Here is a 19,796-nt window from a genome sequence, read left to right as displayed (position 1 = left end):
CAACACAGAACTGCACGCATTGTATTCTTCACCTAACATAATTAGGAACATTAAATCCAGACGTTTGAGATGGACAGGGCATGTAGCACGTATGGGCGAATCCAGAAATGCATATTAGAGAGTGTTAGTCGGGAGGCTGGGGGGAAAGACCTTTGGGGAGGCCGAGATGTAGATGGGAGGATAATATTAAAATAGATTTGAGGGAGGTGGGATATGATGCTAGGGACAGGATTAATCTTGCTTAAGATCGGGACAGATGGTGGGCTTATGTGAGGTCGGCAATGAACCTCTGGGTTCTCTCAAAGCCTTTTGTAAGTATTATTATTATTATTATTATTATTATTATTATTATTATTATTATTATTATTTATATACACCGAACTTTGATTTTAAAACTTCCCAGTTTAAGTAATTACCCCGGAATTTCTAATGACACAATACCGTTATGATACATAAATCTGAAGGAGTATTCAATTGTTTATATATCTCATTCAATTGTTTTCACATATTTTGTCTTTCATCGTCGCCTGGTAAACCTTAAATAAGATATGTTCGTATTTTCTGTTTTAGAAACCGTGCCTATATGACACCTTTAGCCTCTCACTAACGAAGGAAGTCTCAATTCCCAAAAAAGTTTATTTGCAATGAACTAAATATCTATTTCCTCATCCATCCGAACACGTTTGTAATGGTTTTAGTTTAGAATATTTGCTATTTATTCCTTTTAGATGTATTCATATCAGCAGCATTTTGACACATAAATGTCAAGCTGAAAAGAGATCTATCTTAAATAATGAGAAAAAAATTGCACCGCCCGGGAATCGAACCCGGGTCACAAGAATGGGAATCTCGCATGATACCACTACACCAGCGGTGCTACGGTGGGTGGGTCCTAGTTCGTGGAATGTAAACAGAGGGTAGCGGGAATGTTCCCGAATCAATAAAGATGGGTTGGAAGTGAAACTGAATATCTTAAAGTATTTTACGAACTTCGAGTATATGTATTGTTTTTGTACAAAGAATGCATGTTAATATGCTGACAAGTTTATTGAAATATTTCTAACACGCAAGTCAAAATGATAATTAAGAACATAGCCATTAGGAAAGTCCAGGATAACAGAGAGGGTTTGGAACTGAACGGGTTACGTCAGCTGCTTGGCTATGCGGATGACGTGAATATGTTAGGAGAAAATCCACAAACGATTAGGGAAAACACGGGAATTTTACTTGAAGCAAGTAAAGAGATAGGGTTGGAAGTAAATCCCGAAAAGACAAAGTATACGATTATGTCTCGTGACCAGAATATTGTACGAAATGGAAATATAAAAATTGGAAATTTATCTTTCGAAGAGGTGGAGAAATTCAAATATCTTGGAGCAACAGTAACAAATATAAATGATATTCGGGAGGAAATTAAACACAGAATAAATATGGGAAATGCGTGTTATTATTCGGTTGAGAAGCTTTTATCATCCAGTCTGCTGTCGGAAAATCTGAAAGTTAGAATTTATAAAACAGTTATATTACCGGTTGTTCTGTATGGTTGTGAAACTTAGACTCTCACTTTGAGAGAGGAACAGAGATTAAGGGTGTTTGAGAATAAGGTGCTTAGGAAAATATTTGAGGCTAAGAGGGATGAAGTTACAGGAGAATGGAGAAAGTTACACAACACAGAACTGCACGCATTGTATTCTTCACCTGACATAATTAAGGACATTAAATCCAGACGTTTGAGATGGGCAGGGCATGTAGCACGTATGGGCGAATCCAGAAATGCATATAGAGTGTTAGTTGGGAGGCCGGAGGGAAAAAGGCCTTAAGGGAGGCCGAGATGTAGATGGGAAGATAATATTAAAATGGATTTGAGGGAGGTGGGATATGGTGATAGAGACTGGATTAATCTTGCTCAGGAGAGGGACCAATGGCGGGCTTATGTGAGGGCGGCAATGAACCTCCGGTTTCCTTAAAAGCCAGTAAGTAAGTAAGTTCTATAAAATGATAAATTGGGATGCGATGTCCGAAAGATTTCCGACACAATCTGTTTCGAATTGTGGTTTTGGTTCGATTTTATTATAGTAAGAAGCAATAGTTTAGTAGTCGTTTCTTCTCCTTCTCCTTCTCCTTCTCCTTCGCCTCCCTACACGTGGTTTCAAAATACGAAATCATAACAAGGATGCATTTGGTTATTATGTAGTTATCTATGTCTATAGACGCTGCAATCTTCCTTTTCTTTCTGTAAGAGAAAATGGCAGCGCTAACCTGAAAGTGACGATCTCCCCGGCGTAGTCCACCATGTCCATGCGCGTCTCCTTGATCAGAAGGCCGGCCGCCCCGATCTCCACCTCGCCACGCTGCATGAGGCCCACGATGCCCGTGTAGTTATTGGTGCCGTTCACGGGGAACCCCCACGTGTCGGTCATAGTCAAGTTCATCCTATGGCAAACAGTTCATCTCGTCACATATAGCCTAAGTATAGAACGTTACATTAATCTTGCATAATACAAGATTTCGTTAACTTGATGCACAACATTTTAAGGATATATTTCTTTTCCATTCTACATCAATTTAACAACATGGTTTTAGGAAGAATAGATCCTGTATCGATTGTGTGTTCTCCATAAGCCAGATGATTGAGAAAAATAGGGAATACAACATCCCAACTTACATTGCCTTTATTGATTACACTAAAGCTTTTGACACTGTTAATCGTCAAAAATTATGGGAAGTATTGAGATCTAAAGGAATACCAGATCATCTAATAAGGGTAATACAAGGGTTATATAGTAACACTAAAATTAGAATTAAACTAAAGAATGGAATAAGCGAAGAAAGCAAAGAAATAACACGAGGTGTTCGACAAGGGTGTTCTTTATCACCTGTTTTATTTAATTTATACATTGACGACTTCACCAGAAGGTGGCTATTACATATGGAAACATGGTGTATGACAACTCAACAAATGAAGAGAATAGAAGCAGCTGAAATGAGACTGCTAAGGCCAATAGCAGGATATAGCTTATTGGACCACAAGCGAAACGAAGACATACGACGGGAACTAAATATGCCAAATATTATAGAAACTATCACAGAATATAGGAATAAATGGCATGAACATATATCTAGGATGGAACCAACCCGCATTCCATACCGACTACATCATTATAAACCGCAAGGGAGAAGACGAATCGGACGCCCTAGAAAACGCTGGAAAGACCAATTTTAATATTGCTATGGAGACGAAACGGGCCAATGGGACCAAATCGTATTATTGATGATGATGATGATGATTATGATGATCAATTTAACCTAATATAACTTTGTAAGATTTCTAACAGTTTAATACGATATAGATACACAAGATAAAAGTTGGACATTTTGACAACTATTTCTCTAATAGTACAAGTTAGAATAAGGCACAAATATCACAAGATACATAAGAAAACTAAAGGGGGGCATTTGGAACCACACTGTCTGTAACCACACAAAGACTATTTAATTAACAGGGCCCTGCAAAAATCTGTCTCTACCTCGAAATAGTGCGACATAAGAAAAATACAGATAATAACAGAAGAGCAGATTTTCGTAAGTTTACAGTAACTTGTTATAACATTAAACACACCTCTGATTGAGGCTGTGGCTGATATGAGCCGTTCAGAGCAAAAGTGGTGTAAGTCAAAATTGGAAGCACCGAGAGTCTCTATCAGGATTCTTCTCCAAAGCTGAGTAATAGCAGGCGCACGTTTTCATCTGTATCGTATTTTTTCAGGGACATGCTGCTAAATGGTTTTTACCAGTTCTAACATTCGATTATGATAAGATAATCTTTCTTATATTGTGTTCGACTATTCCGTGATCCATAAGTATCTTTCTTTCTTCTTTTCTTTATGAAAGCTACTCTTGGTTCTACCAAACGATCAGTCTCTTCGATAATAAAATTGATAATGTTTCTTAATACTTTCAAAACGATGGGTAAGGTTTTCATAAACAAATAAATATTTCATAAAATCTTACCTGAAGTTAAGCATTTCCGAAACGTAGGCCATTAACGCGTAGTTGTTTTTACTCAGTGTATTCAGATGCTTGTAGCGCATATCGAAAAAATGCTCCCAAGGATCTTCCACCACCTGAAAACAACACAATTTTATATTAATTCTGATGCTCTTTTGAAATAAAATGACTGTTTTACTGAAATGAAAATTTTCTACATATGGCGAGGACCAATAGCAGATTGCTACAACTAGTGCTATCGCTCTCCAGAGAGAGAGAGAGAGAGAGGAAGAGAGGGAGAGAGAGAGAGGAAGGGAGGAAAGAGGAGAGAGAGAGAGGGGGAGAGAAAAGGGATAGAAAAGGGGAAGAAGAGAGAGATAGGGGAAAGAGACAGACAGAGAGAGAGGAAGAGAGAGACGAAGAGGGAGAGAGAGGGAGAGAGAGAGAGGGAGAGAGAGAGGGAAGAGGAGAGAGAGGGGGAAAGAAAAGGGAAAGAAAGGGGGAAGAAGAGAGAGATAGGGGAAAGAAACAGGCAGAGAGGGGGAAAGAAAAGGGAAAGAAAGGGGGAAGAAGAGAGAGATAGGGGAAAGAAACAGGCAGAGAGGGGGAGAGAGAGGAAGAGAGAGGGAAGAGGAGAGAGAGAGGGGGAGAGAAAAGGGAAAGAAAGGGGGAAGAAGAGAGAGATAGTGGAAAGAAACAGGCAGAGAGGGGGAGAGAGAGGGAAGAGGAGAGAGAGAGGGGGAGAGAAAGGGGGAAGAAGAGAGAGATAGGGGAAAGAAACAGGCAGAGAGGGGGAGAGAGAGGGAAGAGGAGAGAGAGAGGGGGAGAGAAAAGGGAAAGAAAGGGGGAAGAAGAGAGAGATAGGGGAAAGAAACAGGCAGAGAGGGGGAGAGAGAGAGGGAAGAGGAGAGAGGGGGAGAGAGAGAGGGAGAGAGAAAAGGGAAAGAAAGGGGAAAGAAGAGAGAGATAGGGGAAATAAACAGGCGGAGAGGGGGAGAGAGAGGGAGAGAGAGGGAAGAGGAGAGAGGGGGAGAGAGAGAGAGGGAGAGAGGGAGAGAGAAAAGGGAAAGAAAGGGGAAAGAAGAGAGAGATAGGGGAAATAAACAGGCGGAGAGAGAGTAAGAGAGAGAGGAAGGGAGAGAGAGAGAGAGGAAGGGAGAGAGAGAGAGAGGAAGGGAGGGAAGAGGAGAGAGAGAGACAGGCGGAGAGAAAAGGGAAAGAAAGGGGGAAGAAGCGAGAGATAGGGGAAAGAAACAGAGGGAGAGAGAGGGAGAGAGGGAGAGAGAGGGAGAGAGAGAGGGAAGAGGAGAGAGAGGGGGAGAGAAAAGGGAAAGAAAGGGGGAAGAAGAAAGAGGTAGGGGAAAGAGACAGATAGAGAGGAAGAGAGAGGGAGAGAGAGGGAGAGAGGGTGAGAGAAGGAGAGAGAGAGGGGGGAGAGAAAAGGGATAGAAAGGGGGAAGAAGAGAGAGATAGGGGAAAGAGGCAGAGAGAGGGAGAGAGATCAGTTCCCCTTTGTATAGTCCCTCGAACACTGCGTTACAACCCGCGACTTTAAAATAATTGTACAGTACCCACATAAAGAATGTTCTGGGTTAAAACTATGCTTTCCTTTTTTGAAGGTACCTGAGAAATTAATCATCTTTTTGTCTCTCAAGCTAATGGACTTCAATGGTTATTAGAGGAGAAAAATTCGCTCCGGCGCCGGGGATCGAACCCGGGTCCAACAAGGAAAACTCAGTGCGCAGAAACCAGCGGGCGTGACTGTCTCGCGCAGATGACGTATGCTCCCGTTCCCAGCATGCTCTCACGCCTACTGCAGGGGAGTAAGAGGGGCATAGCATGCCCGCCGCGACGAGTCCGAGCTGAGTTTTGCTTGTAGGATACCTATAGTTAGAGCGCTTGGTACGTAGAACCAAGGACCCGGGTTCGATCCCCGGCGCCGGAGCGAATTTTTCTCCTCTAATAACCATTGTTACCATAACATAAATTAATCTTTACGTAGATTCTTCGCCCAACATTGCATATTACTGTGGAATCCCGGCCACCAAGTCACTCAATTGAGTGCGATCCCTGTATAATGACAGTTGACTTAATATGTCGATGGCCCAGAATCAGACTGTTCCAAGACCATTTTACTATTTTTTTTCCAGGAGAGATATTTTAAGCTCCTGACATTCACTTCATAATATACAATTTGGAATAGCTTCATAGCAACCTTATGAAGAGAAATGTCTGATACTTCAAAATCTACCCGTTGGACATTATTATTATTATTATTATTATTATTATTATTATTATTATTATTATTATTATTATTATTAGCAGGCACATAGGGGAGCTGACGTGATCGCCTGACTCATATCTAGCGTCACTAGATGGGTTTCGGATCAGTAGACTAAGTAAACATGGCACGGCCAAATGCTCTATAAATCTAGATGAACTCTAGATATAAACAATCCTCGGGCATCATTGCTTTTGAGTTTAGGTTATGTGAACTGTTACTATGTAGGAGGCCCCCAAAGTCCCATAACCCCCAAAAAGAAGAACAATATGATGCAAAACTCTCTGTAGTAGCTAGTATAAAACTATACTCAATGAACTGTAAGTAAAATCATTCATGTTGAAACTTACGTACACTACTTTTAACACTTGAATGTAAATAACTGATTAAATGGCGATCTTACTCGTGTTAATTACGCAAGCATGTGCGGCTTACAGCTGTTTCGGTGCTACTTAACACCATCCTCAGAGCCTACTCACTGAGGATGGGGTTAAGTAGCACCGAAACAGCTGTAAGCCGCACATGCTTACGTAATTAACACGAGTAAGATAGCCATTTAATCAATCATTAATATCATTCATTTCAGGTGATTATCCTTTGAGATATTTCAAACAAAAAAATTATACAGTTTTGTTAGTTTTTGCTTCCTTTTCGAGAGAAAAAAGTTTATTAAACATTTCATAGCTTTTTTTGGCGGGGAAAGCCATTGATTTAATTTCCAATATGCTCAGTCAATTTAAGAGAGTAGTATATTATGACAATAAATGATTGAAAGAATTCTAATTTTGTCCTTTCAATGTGCATAGGTCCATATTTGATCCGAACAAATGTAACATTGAAAAAGTCATTTTCAGAACAAAAAGTTACATTTGTTCAGATCAAATTTCTGCACATTTAAAGGAGAAAACTAAAATCCTTTCAAACATTTATTATCATAACACACTGTTCTCTTAAATTGTCTGATCGTATTGGGAATTAAATCAATGGCTTCCTCGAAACACGCAGTGAAATGTTTCACATAAAAGAGCCGTGGCGAAAATGTGATCGTGCGCCGAGCCACTGTGTAACCTGCAACGTGCATAGCACCTATGGAGGGAGGCGGACACCCGAAGGGGAAATGAAGCAAATGTCCTACTTATTAACGGGTTTTCATTTTCCTTATGTCAAGCACTTAAATATAATTTTATACAGTATAAGGCTACAAACTAATGTTTAGTACGTGTAACGAAGAAAGAAGTGAACAAGAAAACATAGGACACAATATCACAACCTAAAATTAACTGTCTTCAAAATGTCTCTGCGATAGAGTTTCAAAATCAGGAATTATGTCACTTAACGCCGGTCGTAGTTGATCACGAAGGTATTTGTCTGTCAGTCGTGATCTAAATTTTGTTTTTACTATTTTCATTGTTGAAAACAATTTTTCACAAACGTAAGTTGTAGCGAACATGGCTTTAACAGAGCAAGCGAAAGAACGAAGCTTCGGATATTTATTTTTTGGCAAAGATTTGAAAAGTTCAACATTTGTCAAGTCCTTACATCTAGCTTTCATTTAACATCACATTGTAAATCTGTGAGTTTAAATTGAAGATCTAACGGGATTATTCGTACATCTGCTGAAAAAGGATGTACGTACAGAGATGATACTAATAATGATGATAATGATAATAATAATAATAATAATAATAATAATAATAATAATAATAATTCATCTTTTAAAGTATGTGTATCTATGTAACGGAACTGTCCCCGAACACGAGCTTTGCTCTTTCGGGGTATTTTAATGTAACGTTTTTATGTATATGTTATTATTAAATAAATAAATAAATGAATAAATAAATAAAATAAAACCTTTTAATGTTTCATGAGTGACATGTAGTATAATGCTGTTTTATGTTATACAACTGTTTTCCTCGTAATACTTGTGAACAAATCATACATTTAATATTCTCATCATACTGGCAACAAAAAAATGCGTCCTCCCATCCTCCTTGAAACTTTCGTTTTTGTAGAGGTACATGGTTTCGAGAGAGACATTGGACGATACGCCACTCGCAGGTCAGAGACAAATAAGCAAATGGAACGGAGTTTGATTCCAGCACAGTCTAGTATATACAGTCACGAAGCTCAATACGTAGTAAATATGCAAACATTAGATAGTTGCTCACCGCTAGGATCACTAATATCGCCTCATTATAGACAATGCGAAATAGAAACTGGCACAGTCTATTGTTTCTAGCACCCTCAAAACTCAAGCTTCGTGACTGTATATAGTAGACTGTGATTCCAGTGAGTGAGAGGGTGGGGGTTGGGGAAGGTAGGAAGTAAGAGAAATACACAGCTATCATTGCGAGCCACAATGTGCTCGTGAGCCACATTTTCGACACGGCTGTCATAAAACAACAAAATTTTTTATCTCGAAAAGAAAGCAAAAACGAACAAAATTGTATAAAACTTTTTGTTTGAAATAGCTTAAAGAATAACCAACTGAAATTTAATGACATTACTTAGGGTTCACCGTGTATATTGAGAACTGAAAATTGATTTAAGATATTCTTCTGCAATACAAACCCTAAACTGTCTAAAGGCTCAGTGTGTGCACCGTAATTGTCATAACAAAAAATAATACGTCACCCAGTTCTGTGGGACTATTTTTGTAACATTGCTGGCATAACATAAGTGAAGTAAGTCCCACAAAATCAATGGCACCGCAAGGTTGTTATACAGGCACAAAAAATACAGGTATATACTTATTAGACTATTATTTACATAGAAATTATGGGACTTGTTGCCACCCTATGGGTTGCGTGTTTAGGAGGAGAGAGATAGCTGCTACAGTCTACTTCTACGTACAGGGTTCACGCTATGTTGAGCACAAGTATAGGCGGGTACGGAAAGAAAATAGCCGATTGTGGATTCAATAGCTACAGGGACATCATTTTTTTTATACTTCAATTTTTATTGTACCTGAGTTTTTGAATGTACTTCACTCCCACCCCTTCTACTAATGAAGTTCAACCGTCCTCCATACAGATCCAAGACCGCATATACAGTCATAGTAACCTTACAGTTATAGTAAACAGTACGTTCCAAAAATATGTTCGCGTTTTTCAGTAACGAAAGAGCTTTCAATATTGAATCATTTTCGCACAAATACTGCCGTCCATTTGCCTACGTCGCATCCCGGTTTCCCCCACCTGCTTCTATTCGATTCTCTGTAAAGGCTAGTGGCTGGGCTGTCTTAGATCTTTTCTCAGAACATTTCTGTTAGGAATTGGACGTCTACGTAATATTTTACCCATACAATAAATAAAATAACTTAAATAAAAGGGCCTCGTTAAGTAATTATCTGTCACGTGATTTCCTCCCTTTCTACGACCCTGCGGCATAACCACTTGGACGGACAGTAGATAGCATGTCTGAGTAATTTTATCTTTTCGGATAGGGCAGAAGTGAAGATTGAATTTACAGTACGTAAGGTACTCTTTTATAGAGCAGGTACAGAATTATTTCAACATGAGTTACTGGTACGAAGGATGAAACTGGTAATTGGAATTAGGTACAATAGTCTATAGTGCGATAATATGCACAAAAGAACTGAAGCCTGTATCGAAATGAACGGCCACCATTTTCAAAAATGTGTTTAAATATCCGTATTATGATTATTTTCAAATTTAACTTCATTCTCTATATTGTACGCTAATGTACTGTAACAGTACAATATACACTGCATAATTAATACGTCCTAATGGATAGTTCAATTCGTGAGTAGAAACACTAAGTGTTAATACAGCACTGTATTCTCATTAAACAAAAACCTAATGAAAATTATCAAACTCAAAATTGCGATACTTCCTAGTTTACGTAAATGGATGAACTACTTTTCTTCCCTCCTATACCTAGTAAAGTGATTTGTATTTTACGCCAGTATCATCGAACTCCAGTCTCGGAAGGGGGAGCAAGCGGTGTTTCCTGTTCTAGACCTTTAATCAAAAGATATAGCCAGGTTAATATTAAAAATGTTAGTAAAAATAAAATGATGTCCCTGTACAAGTTACATTGAATGCAATAATTTTCACTGTACAGGCTATTCCATATGAAATCGATCAGTAAAAAATCTCGCATTTTTTTAATACTCTAATTTTTTCCCTATTTATACACGGTGCTGAGGACAGTGCATTTTCAAAAATATACTATCGAAAGTCAAACGGTTTTCGTATTATTGAGCAACAAATTTAGCGTATTTTATAAAAACAAGCCTCTTTCAGCGCTCAGAACTCTGGAACCATTTACTGCAGAACATTGAACGAGAGCTGATATTTGGTAGGTTATGTTAAGAAGTAATCCTTATTCTTATTGTATACAGAGAGACAGATACTCTGATTTTACTTACTTTTAGGCTTTTTGCCCATTTGTAAAAATGTAAAAAAAATATTGAGAAAAAACCTTGCATTATTAAGAGGGATTTGGCATTGTTTGCTTAGTGGCTCGGCAATAAGTTTCGAGGGTATTAAATAAATTATTTTCACACGCCTAGACATGAACGGAGCAGTACCGCACGCACTGGCAGAGAGCTGAGGATAAGCGAGCGTTGGGCGTCATTTTACTCCTGTGTTTATGAAAACTTGTGATAAAGCTAGTCCAGCTATGCGCTACTAGACAAAACATGACGTGTTTGTGTCCTGGCCTTGCTTGTCTCGGCTAGCTCCCGCCTCACAGTCAGCTGGTTACTTCACGCGCGTACTATTTATTTTCCTTATTTGATATTTTCAATACTTTCTTATCAACGGTGCATCAGTAAAAAAATGTGTTTATTTGTACTTTCAATGCGGAATCTAACCATATATTTTTAAAATATTGTTTCGTGGGCAAAGGCGTCTTAACGAAGAAAAATTTCAATTTCTCCATTTCCATAAGAAGTGAGAAAAAATGTTTACATGTCAATATAAAATTTAATTTCTCAGCATCAAAATAAACCATGATTTTTATCATTGGGTGAAAGGGTTTCGGAGCCACAACAGTTTAAATTTGCTAATTTTATGAAAATACGATAAATTTAAATATTTTAAATTTAAACACTATGAAGTTATGATGCCTCAAACTTTGCATAAAGCATTGTATCACAGTTGTCAACGAACAAAAAAAAGTTTCATTTTATTTAAAAATTGCAAGGTCAATTTTCTCTGTATTTCGGTCGATTTGAGATGGAATAGCCCGTACAACTTTCAAGAAGGTGGTAATAAAACAATGTCTCTTTACGTTGTACAATAAAAAGCACGCACGCACGCACGCACGCACGCACGCACGCACACACACACACACACACACACACACACACACACACACACACACACACACACACACACACACACACCCACCCCCACCACAAAAAGAAAACGTAAAATAAAACAAAAAGTCAAACACAAAAATTGACCGTTTATTACTTGACAGCAACTTCTTAGCAATAAATAAATGTTCTCAAACCGACAATTTCGAAAATTTATTTATATATTTTATCGGATTTACAACATAATTACGGCAAATTTTCGTACAACTGTTGGGATATCAATGATTTCACTAGCAATAATAACCTTACATTTTCAGTGTGTTTTGCAGTGAGTCGGAATAAAAATCATTCTCTCCCCCATTCAATTTTACGTAAGACAGTATAATCTACAAAACAATGTCTCCTTCTTTTATATTGAAATACTCACGTTCTTATACATGTACACAAATAAAACTCTCTTCCTAGTGTCTGTTTTCTGCATGCTTAATCAGATGACAGTCGTCGGTCTTCAAAATTTCAGTTTATACGGTTCTTGTAACAGCGCGTCCTTCACTTGTTTGCAGACTCGAAGACTGAAGCATTGCTCGGGGTGGGGAGGGAGGGAAGGCTCCATCTATACTCTGGACATTCAACTATTTCCAATCACAAGGCAACGAAAAGGCAATTATGTCCGAGGAATAGCTGCAGCATATGTTGTCAATCTGCTTTTTATATTCGTTGGAGATAGTAGGAAAGTTATCAAGGCTTCAGTACTCGTATGCCCGAATATTTTACATCATATTTTTTATGTTGTGCCTTGCAGTTTGTTATTCTAAGCTACGTTTTTGTAGAATACTTTCCTTCCACAGTTGGTGGCAATTCCTGTGGATAAAAAGAAGTATCTGGCCTACTCTGTTAATAGTACTTACTTGCTTACTTACTGGCTTTTAAGGAACCTGGAGGTTCATTGCCGCCCTCACATAAGCCCGCCATTGGTCCCTATCCTGAGCAAGATTAATCCAGTCCATACCATCACATCCCACCTCCCTCACATCTTTTTAATATTATCCTCCCATCTACGTCTCGGCCTCCCCAAAGGTATTTTTCCCTCCGGCCTCCCAACTAACACTCTATATGCATTTCTGGATTCGCCCATACGTGCTACATGCCCTGCCCATCTCAAACGTCTGGATATAGGGCGGAATTCATAGTCGTCACTTATAAATGAGTGAACCCTTAAGTGGTTACTTATACTCATTTCTAATTCATAGTTGTCCCTCATTCACATAATGAGTGATTACTTAAGTGAGCTAATCTGTACCCTTAAGTGACCACTCATTTTCAAAATGGATACTGAGAATGATTTTGAGGATTTTGTGGAGTTTGTTGAACGAAATGAGGAAAACATACGTGTCCCAAAAAGGTATATTGGAGACATGGAGAATCCTCTGGAAATGTATAGTGAACTGGAATTTAAGAAGCGATATCATTTTCAGATCAATTCGAAGTTGTTGCTCTAGCCAAATTGATCGTTATTTATTTATTTATTTACTTACTTACTTACCGGTACTTATTTACTTATTAATTAATTAATTTATTTATTTATTTATTTACTTACTTACCTACCGGTACTTACTTGTTTACTTATTCATTTATTTATTTACCGGTACTTATTTATTTATTTACTTACTTACCGGTACTTATTTATTTATTTACTTAGTTACTTACCAGTACTTATTTATTTATTTATTTATTTATTTATTTATGTCTATAACAGGGCAAAGCCCCAATTACAATAGACAGTACAGATATTTGTTAAAAAACATAGAATTGCATATAACATGAAAAGGAGAGATAAAGCAGATACAAGTGTAATTACAAATTAAAAATTAAAAAAAACAAGTAGATACTATCTAAATAAAAGACACAGATATAGATATAAATGAAAAATACCAAATAAAAGTAAATTAAAGTATAAGTAAAGGTTAAGTATATATATCATAGCCAAAAATGTAAAATGTAGCTATAATTGGCAAATTACAGAGTAAATATAACACTATGTTAATAAATTCAATACGGTATACAGTATTATATAGTAGGCCTAATATGCTTAATTTATTTATTTAAGAAATTCACTACTACAGAACATGTGTTCCAATTAGTAGGATATTTGATTATAACTATAACCAACATGCAACTAGAATTTAACATATCATGAAACTATTGCTGTATAAAACTTATTCAGTACAATAATATTAATAACTCGTTGTTATAGCAACTCCACGTGTAGAGCTGCTTTCGATTAGTTCAGTGAGAGTCAGCTTTTGTTATGACGTCATGTCCGGCAGCTGTAAGTGAGCACTCATTACGTGAAAATAAGTGTTGTCTATGAATTCGGAATTGACTTAAGGGTTCCCTTATTATAAGCAAACACTTATTACTTAAGGGTTCACTCATTTTTTAAGTGACGACTATGAATTCCACCCTTAATGTTCCTAATTATGTCAGGTGAAGAATACAATGCGTGCAGTTCTGTGTTGTGTAACTTTCTCCATTCTCCTGTAACTTCATCCCTCTTAGCCCCAAATATTTTCCTAAGAAACTTATTCTCAAACACTCTTATTCTCTGTTCCTCTCTCAAAGTGAGAGTCCAAGCTTCACTACCATACAGAACAACCGGTAATATAACTGTTTTATAAATTCTAACTTTCAGATTTTTTGACAGCAGACTGGATAACAAAAGCTTCTCAAGCGAATAATAACAGGCATTTCCTATATTTATTCTGCGTTTAATTTCCTCCCGAGTGTCATTTATATTTGTTACTGTTGCTCCAAGATATTTGAATTTTTCCACCTCTTCGAAGGATAAATCTCCAATTTTTATAGTTCCATTTCGTACAATATTCTGGTCACGAGACATAATCATATACTTTGTCTTTTCGGGATTTACTTCCAAATCTATCTCTTTACTTGCTTCCAGTAAAATTCTCGTGTTTTCCCTAATCGTTTGTGGATTTTCTCCTAACATATTCACGTCATCCGCATAGACAAGAAGCTGATGTAACCCGTTCAATTCCAAACCCTCTGTGTTATCCTGAACTTTCCTAATAGCATATTCTAGAGAGAAGTTAAAAAGTAAAGGTGATAGTGCATCTCCTTGCTTTAGCCCGCAGTGAATTGGAAAATCATCAGATAGAAACTGGCCTATACGGACTCTGCTGGTAAGTTTCACTGAGACACATTTTAATTAATCGAACTAGTTTCTTGGGAATACCAAATTCAATAAGAATATCATATAAAACTCCTCTCTTAACCAAGTCATACGCCTTTTTGAAATCTATGAATAACTGATCTGCTGTTAATAGTAATAAAATTGTCTCACTAATGACTGATGATGCTAACTGTACAATAACGAAAAACCAATGCACTGCTAAAGTAATATGTAATGAACAATAGAAATTACACTTTCAATACCTTCATACACTATAATAGCCATTTACATCGTAACTTTCTGCCTTTCATTTCGTTTTCTTTTAACCTCTTCCTATTCTAGCATTTACACACTAATGTATTTACCGAAGAGGACAATGCTATGGGCCACAAACAATAGATATCGACACATTTATGGGCCTTCCCTTGCCTGGGGTCAGCAGAGCGTAGGAACCTCCACAGAGACACACACAGGACATAACATTAGCAAAGGGCATTTATCAATGTCCGAGGAGGAATTCGAACCCACGAACATTCGGAACGCGCCGCTTAAAGAGAGCGTGGCTTAAGGCTGGTCCACAATAAACCGGGAATGAAAACCAGAGGGAGAAATGGAAACGAAGTATATAAACGCGAACGTAAAGATTTTTGAGTCACACTAAACCGAGAACGGAAATGGCTTTGCATATCGATATGTATGTCAATAACGATATGTAAAGTCGACATTACGCATTCTGATGTTATTTGTGTATACTTAACTAATGGGATTTTCTCATGAATACAAGCCAGCCAACATGAACACAGGTTAACCAACTTCGAAATTTAAGACACAAAATATTTAAGAATCCAATTCACGTTGTAGTCTGGTCACTAGACATGAACAACGATAGAGAAAGCGAGACTAACAGCGCCCGCAAAGCCGAAAACCCGCACGACTATGTTGTATTACGTCGCGTCCTTGACGTAAAGACTGTTTGTGCGTGTTCCGAGACTCGATATTGATCATCTCCCGAAGTCCCGAAGTCAGCAGTTGTTTATACCTGACTGAACTTTTATCTACTTTGGCAACTGTTATATATGTATAAACAATCAAATGGCCTATTTGAAACATCTCTATCTTTAAGTGTACAATAATCCGTTCTCCAGTCTCTGTTTAACTACTAGACCGTTATTAAAAGGATAGGAATTTTCTTTTCATACGTTTAAGATCAAGTGTGCAATCTCAAGTAAAAAGATATTATCATGTTTTACGTTTCTTAGAAATGCAAATTTATTTGAGAACTGTTTTTTTTTTATTTATATAACCATAGGTAATATCATATACTAGAACCAGAACATTTTGATAACTAAGATATTGTTCTGTTTTGTCGTTTTGTCTCATTTCAACATTTATGTTATTTATTTCAATGATGCATGTTATTCAAAGTTACGAAATCTTTCCACGCCGACCAAATGCTATTTCGAGAATGATGAGCGAGACTCGACGCGCACGAGAGTTACGAGACGAGACTCGAAAGACAAATGCAACGAACACAGCGAGCGAGAGCGACAGTTAGTTTTGTTCATCTCTACTGGTCACATATATGTACAGTACATGTAACATACATTGAAAGTGATTCTACTGAATTTCTGGGTTAGTTACAAGCAATGAATGAACAATAATTATGTCACGGCCTCCTTACTACAAAATACATATACGACGACCAAATAGCTTTTTGGTAACAGAATGAATCTAGTAGACTGTGACCGAAAACGAGAAAGACAAAGTTAAAACTTGTCCAAATCTCACGTTCCCGTTCCCGGGCTCCGGCAAGCTTCTCGCTAATTGTGAATGCCCACATTTACATACTTTTTTAAAACAATTTTTCCGTTCTTGTTCTCGTCGTTTCCATTCCCCGTTTATTGTGCACCAGCCTTAAAACTTCGCCAAATGTCACGTTCCCGTGCTCCGATATTTTTTAAGTAGGTTAAGTAGGTTATTTTACGAGATTTTACGAGAATGAGATGAAGGTGATAATACCGCTGAAATGAGTCCGGGATCCAGCACTGAAAGTTACCCAACATTTGCTCAGATTGGGTTGAGGGAAAACCCCGGAAAAACGTCAACTAGGTAACTTGTCCCGACCGAGAATCGAACCCGTGCCACCTGGTTTCGCGGCCAGACGCGCTAACCGTTACTCCACAATTGTGGACGGCTCCGGTAAGCTCCTCGTTAATTGCGAATGCTCATATTTAAATCTTAACCCTTAAATTGGTAAAGCTTCATTTCTCACACTGGTTTATTAAATCTTGTCGGACCGTAAAGAAAACAACTATCGCAATGTCCATATTTTATATGTTGTACAATATTGTAATATTGTGAAATTTTAATTTTCCTACCAATTTTTTTATTGCTCTATTAAAATTATATCATAATAGCCTATTCATCTGCTGTGTACTATAGGATACTTCGTCAATTTAAGGGTTAACTATTTTTCCGTTCTCGTTGTTTCCGTTCCCGGTTTATTGTGGACCAGCCTAGGCAGCGTAGCTACAGACAATACAGACTTTAAAAAAAAATCTTTGGGTTTTGTGAAATATTTTCCTGTCAGCTGAAACTTCTCATTTGTATTTTAGATAAAGTTAGGCTTTATACCACTTACGATGACAACTGTTTTTAAGATCATTCCCCCGTAGTCATCTCTTCGGGGCCCCGGAGGCCAGTTCTGACCCTCCTTCCATTCGCGTGGAGGCGTAACTATCAAGGACTGATCGACAGCGAGCCTGTAGACGTCACGCAGGAAGATCTGCCCCTCGTTTGGGAGTGTGAGGGCCAAAGACACGTGACTGTCCACTGGGATGTCCAGCGGCTCCATTGACGTAACCAGCGAATCTATCCCATTTGATCCGTCTTTCCGAAACGATAGAAGTAGCCAGTGATGAAGGCTTCTGAATTGGCTCGTCTTGGAGGCCTGGATTAATAGAGAAGTTGTAGTACAATATTTAATATATCACGCAAAAAGTAACGGACTTTAACAGATGGACGTGCTCAAGAACAGCTGTGCAGTGGGATCGCTCACTCTGAAAGACAACGTCCTGCATTTTATTTCCAAAGATTCAAAGATATTTACAGCGGCAGTCCATAAGTAGTTCACAATGTACTCTTAACTGCGATTTCTCTGTGTGATAAATGTTGAAAATATTGATTAATAAACAAACACGGAACATAGGTTCTATGTGGTATTATAATTATTATAATTAATAATAATAATAATAATAATAATAATAATAATATTTTATTTTTATTATTATTACTATTATTATTATTGTTATTATTATTATTATTATTATTATTATTATTATTACTACTATTATTACTACTATTATTAAAGGTATGAGAGCACACAAACTTTTCTATATTAGAAATTCGACATTTCCTTCACCAGTCTCCAGATGCATTAAAATGCCAACATGCATGGCTGCGAATTCGATCCCTTCAAAGTATAGCTATACTTTCTTGGCAACGATTTATCATTTATGTATTCTTTTAGGCATCATAGTCAATTATCATTGTGTCATAGTATTCTTAGTTATCCATTCATCGTCATTATCGTAATTAATTGTAATTGTATTTATGTGTAATAGGGTTTTGTATTATGTTTTTGTTATATTCTTTGTGCGGAACTGTAATTGGCCACTGGCTGTTGTACAGCACATTAAATAAATAAATAAATAAATAAATAAATAAATAAATAAATCAATGAATGAATAAAATAAATAAATGAATGAATGAATAAATAAATAAATAAATAAATAAATAATTAAATAAATGAATAGATAAATGAATAAATAAATAAATGAGTGAATGAATAAATAAATAAAAATGAATAAATGAATAAATAAATAAATAAATAAAAAAATAAAAATAATTGAACAAATAAATAAATAAATGAATAAATAAATAAATGAATAAATAAATAAATGAAGAAATGAATGAATAAATGAATAAATAAATGAATAAATGAATAAATGAATGAATAAATAAATAAATAAATGAATAAATAAATAATAGTAATTATTATTATTACGAATATTATCATTATTATCATTATGTTATTAGACTATTATTATCATTATCTCAATCATTATTATTACTATCATTATCATGATTATTATTGTCATTGTTATACTTACAAATGACTTTTACAGAACCCGGAGGTTCATTGCCGCCTTCATTATTATTACTATCATTATCATGATTATTATTGTTATTATTATACTTACTTACAAATGGCTTTTAGAGAACCCAAGGTTCATTGCCGCCCTCACATAAGCCCGCCATTGGTTCCCTATCCTGAGCAAGATTAATCCATTCTGTACCATCATATCCCACCTCCCTCAAATCCATTTTAATATTATCCTCCCATCTACATCTCGGCCTCCCTAAAGGTCTTTTTCCCTCCGACCTCCCAACTAACACTCTATATGAATTTCTGGATTCTCCCATACGTGCCACATGCCCTGCCCATCTCAAACGTCTGGATTTAATGTTCCTAATTATGTCAGGTGAAGAAAACTATGCGTGCAGTTCTGCGTTGTGTAACATTCTCCATTCTCCTGTAACTTCATCCCTCTTAGTCCCAAATATTTTTCTAAGCATCTTATTCTCAAACGTCCTTAGCATCTGTTCCTCAAGTTTCACAACCGTACAGAACAACCGGTATGTAACTGTTTTATAAATTTTAACTTTCAAATTTTTTGACTGCAGACTGGATGACAAAAGCTTCTCAACCAAATGTATCATTTATATCTATTACCGTTGCTCCAAAATATTCGAATTTTTCACCTCTTCAAAGGATAAACTATTATTATTATTATTATTATTATTATTATTATTATTATTATTATTAATATTATTATTGTTATTATTGTTATTGTTATTATTGTTATTATTAACCATACTTATCTTCAGCAGCACATTTGTTGCTATAGGCCTAGATATAGTCAAGAAAGAACATGAAACATAATATCATCTCCATATAATAAAATCTTTGGTCGTCGGTAAATGGCACA

The 19,796-nt window shown here is 36.7% G+C and overlaps 1 non-coding gene across 1 annotated transcript; it reads right to left on the bottom strand.

Moving 5' to 3' along the window:
- Positions 1-806: 806 nt before the first annotated feature.
- Positions 807-877, bottom strand: TRNAG-CCC (transfer RNA glycine (anticodon CCC)). The gene has a single exon. It is a non-coding gene; the product is annotated as a tRNA-Gly (tRNA).
- Between the last annotated feature and the right edge of the window lie 18,919 nt (positions 878-19,796).

The sequence above is a fragment of the Periplaneta americana genome, chromosome 15 (genome assembly GCF_040183065.1).
Source record: "Periplaneta americana isolate PAMFEO1 chromosome 15, P.americana_PAMFEO1_priV1, whole genome shotgun sequence".
Lineage (NCBI taxonomy): Eukaryota > Metazoa > Arthropoda > Insecta > Blattodea > Blattidae > Periplaneta > Periplaneta americana.
Note: the sequence above shows the minus strand (reverse complement) of the source record. Positions and strands in the feature narration are given on the sequence as shown.